Consider the following 4,616-nt stretch of genomic DNA (forward strand, 5'->3'; position numbering starts at 1 on the left):
AAAGGTTAGATAATTTGACATATTTAATTAATTAAATTTTTTTTAGGATAATTCGTATTTACATCTTAATTATATAATATTTTTTATAAAAATATTTTCATGTAGGCAGTGATCTTAAATTAAATTGCATTTGGTCACGTTTTTTTTTTCGTTGAAAAGTCTAAAATAAACCAGCGTAGCTAGCCAGTTGCATGGACTTAAACAACGTAATAATATAATGTTATGTATGTATGGCTAGCTAGGTCGTGGCAAATGTCGTTGTGTCTCTATCCATTTTAAGTTAATTTAGTTATTTTGATCACGATGCATCGTATCATATCATATCATATCATATATAAATTGCATTGGGACTTGGCAAGTTGGCATGTCTCGAAATTTCCCTTTCTTTAGTTTTCCATTTCCCAGTAAGTAGTTAAATCATAAATGTATTCTTCGTCTGTCACTCATCATATTTAAATCAAAATTAAGCTGTGACCTCTCGTGTCCAAGAAGCATAGTTATCAAACCCGGTTCGACTGAAAACCCGGTCACCCAGTCACTTTGCCGAGTCGAGTCACTCGTCGAATCGGTTATGCATAAAATCCGGTGAAATTCGGTTTAACTTGACAGATTTATGTTAAAATCGGTGACCCGGTCGGTTAATTCAATTCAATCCGAGTCGTGCTTTTCTTTAAAAAAAAAAAAGAAACAATGTCATTTGGCTTTAGATCCCCTCCTCCCCTTTCGACGAACCCTAATGGCTATTCCCCCCTCCCCATTTCTCCTAATCTAAGAAATCAAATCAGTCTGATTCCAGTGGAAGTGTGGAACCCTCCAGCTTTGCTCCTTCGTTGTCGGCACTCGGCAGTCGCTCACCCTCGCCCTCACCTCGTCACTCCAACGTCTCTCCCCTCACCTCGTTACTTCGTCGCCTCTCTGCTCACCTCGTCACTCTCGGTCTCTCACGGTCACGGCCTCACCTTGTCGCTCTTTCAGTCTCTCACCTCGTCTCCTCACCTCCTCCTCCTCGTCCCGGTCCCGTAATCCTGCCCTGCGTTCACTTTGTTGGCGGCAGAAAGCTCACAGAAGACAGAAATCAAGCAGCATCTCTGCATCTGCTCCCTCGGGTCAGTCGGGTGGTGGTGGTCGTCTTCTTGGTCGCGGTCTGGGAACCAGTTATCCAGGTGAGCTCCCTTCAAGTTTTTGACCCTGGTCTTTCACCAGAAATCTAGAATTGTTGAATACTGAACTTGGTGGTTGTTGTTGACTGTTGTAATTGAATTTTAAAGTTGTTGAAGCTGAGCATATTTTAGTTAGTATTATTATTGAATCTGATGGTTATTACTATTGTATTTGATTTTTTAGAGTTATTATTGAATCTGGTGGTTATTACTTTAGTTAAAATTATTGTTGAACTTGAATTTGGTGGCTGTTGATGTTGCATTTAGTTTTTTGGTGTTGTTGTTTGTTGCTGGTTGCCGTGTTTTAGAGTTGCTGTGTTGTAGAGTTGCTGTGTCTTTTAGAGCTGTTGTTGTTTGTTGCTATATTTTTTTAAAGTTGCTGTTTGTTCACTTTGTTGAATTACGAAGTCAGTGAACTTTGGGGGAAGGTGGTGGTTGCTGTGTTGTTTAAAAACTGACTTAAGTAAATCTATTGTTGCTGAAAATATTTTTGATTTTTTTTTGCTAGAATTTTAAAAATGTCTTCATCTCAAACACCATCAGAAACACCACCATCTCAAGAACAAGCATCATTAGCAACTCTTACCCCTGATCTTACCACTAAAAGAGTTTATAATAATGCTATGGAAGGTATGGATGCAAATCAAAATGAGGAAAATGTTGATCAAGCTCTAAATTTGTCCTATGAAGATGTTGATGCCGACTTTGAGCTCACCCTTGGACTTAATTTAATGATTGTGTTATCTTTCACTTGCTCTTGATTTAAATTGAGAACATATTTTGTACTAAAAACTAGGGGTGTAATCGGCTCGGTTTGGTTCGATTTTGGACCGAAAACCAACCGAACCAACCTGTTCGGTTTTACAACAATGCCAACTGTTCGGTTTGCTGTTTTCTAGACAACTGAACCGAACCGAACAAACCAACAGCAGTTTGGTTCGGTCAATTTTTTCGGTTTCTTTTAAACCTAATAATCAGAATTAAATCATCATAAAATGAAGTTTAAAACCATTAATAAACTAGAATAACAAGAGTATATGACATCCAAATTCAATACAAATTCAACTTGTCCCAACAATTAAACATAAAACAAGGATAATAAAAAATGTCTAGCAAACAATAAAAACAAACACACTTTAAAAAGTGAAACAACCACTTTAAACCAAATAAAAACCAAAACAGCCACCATACTTAATCTAAATCCACACCAGACTCATCATCATCTTCTCCGTTTGGTGCAATTTCTACAAATACAAAATAAAGAAATCAATATAGATTATAAAAATAAACGATGAATACATAACAATGAACAACAAAGATAGAGCGATTTTATTAAAAAATCAGCATTCAAACTTGTTCAAAAAGCCACTTTCCAGCATTTATGCAACAACAACAAATTATAAAACATACTAAGTTCAAAACACAGTAATGAAAGCAAAATAAAGCAACAGCAACAGCAACATATTAGGTTATTAAAGCAACAACAATATATAAAGATAAAAACAATCAAAGGCTATAAAAACAATCATAACGGAAATACTATTTGGTTGGTTAACAATAAAGTTAGGAATAGTATATAATGATTAATCTCATAATGAATATAAAAAATGTTTGTGAGTCTTCCTAATATAGTATGCATAAAATGTGGTCGTAAGTTAGCAAAACTCTTTTTATTATTAATAAATTTAAAGAATATTTTTATCGAACAATTCATTTCAATTCTTAAATATTCTTTTTGGCATATAATATTTTTGGCATAAATTATCTCTAACTTGCTCTTCATTTCAATACATTTCAAGACTTTTTGGCATATAATATTTTTGGCATAAATAAAATTATTTGTGAGATCAGCTTCCAAGATGTCAAAAAAACACATTCATTCACCGTAAGATATGAAACAAAATAAAATAAAATAAAAACATATATAGAAAATGCAACGCGTGCTTTTGGCAGTAGAATGAAAATTTCTCCATCATGTATCATGTATGTATGTATGTGAGTGGCAAATCCTATCACAAAGATTCGATTTTGTTGCCAAATTTCCACCAGGTACCAACAAACATGCATGAATAACCTTGTGACAATGAATTTTATGAGAGCAACAAGAACAGAGCAGCAACAAGAACATCTCATAAATTGTAACAAATTGTGAAAAAACCAAGTTACTAACTTCAGAAGAAAACACTGAGTTGCAGGAGAGGGCTCGGACTAAGGGTTTGTTCGGCGACAGAGACTGCTGCTCGGCGACGGAGAAGAACGGATCAGATGAAGATCGACGACGGCGTGAAGACTGCGGTTAGAGATGGCGCGATGGAGATCGACGACGTCCTTCACGGTCACGATGGACGACTTGCGACTGAACTCTGAAGGACGGCGGTAGCTCTCTGGCTCACTGGCTCTCTCAGGCTCTCATCCTCTCAGAGTCTCAGGCATGGAGGAGAAAGACAGAGAGTGAGTTTACTGAAGCTTTGTGTTGGGGGTTGTGTGTGGCTGCGCTGAGGGGTGAGTGGTAAATTAGGGATAGGGGTGTCATGGGTCGGATGAAACCGGATTTGATGTGACCCAAACCCAACCCAAAATATATACCGGGCCTATTTATTAGACCCGAACCCGGCCCTAAACCCGATGAAACCTATACACTTTCGGGCCACGATTATAACGGGTAAAAACCGGGTGAAAATCGGGCCGTTAATATTACATTACCTTGATACCTTCTTATAAGCTAGCATGTGAAAATATCCAAATTTTCAAGACTCCAACCATTATTTGACATGGTAAAATTCACTTAGAAAAATATAACAAGAACCAGCTCTTCTCTAAAATTAAAGCATAACCATAATCAATACTAATATTGTCTAATAACACCAAATATTTAAATCAATACAAATAACACAATATTATACATTAGTGTAAAATCTTATGCAATTTAAACATAAAACATTAACTTATAGTCTTATAATAACTAATAACACAAACATTATCCATCACTAATAACACAAAATATTAATTGTGTATGATGACCGGGCCACCGGGCCGAATTCGGGTGACCCGAGCCATGGCTCGGACCCGACCCGAAATAATGACCGGGTCTGTTTTTGAGACCCTTACCCGGCCCTAGACCCGATGAAATCACACCAAAATAGCCTCTAAAGTGTTCAAGGCTGGGCCGAGTCTTCGGGACGGGCCGGGCCATGCACACCCCTAGTTAGGGATTTGGGGGTTTGGTTATTAGGTTAGATCGTTAGAGGGCAAATTTGTAAAAACGAGTATTTCTAAACCCATGATTCGATTCGGTTCAGTTCGATTTTTGCTGAACCAACCGAAAACCGAACCGAACCGATCGGTTTAGTTCGAAAAAACAAAAAAAAAAAACTGATTTTTTCGGTTTTTCATTCGCTTGTTGTAAATTTCGGTTCGATTTTGCGGTAAATTTCGGTTCAGTTCGGTAACTTACAC

Source organism: Arachis ipaensis, chromosome B08 (assembly GCF_000816755.2).
Source record: "Arachis ipaensis cultivar K30076 chromosome B08, Araip1.1, whole genome shotgun sequence".
Classification (NCBI taxonomy): Eukaryota; Viridiplantae; Streptophyta; class Magnoliopsida; order Fabales; family Fabaceae; genus Arachis; species Arachis ipaensis.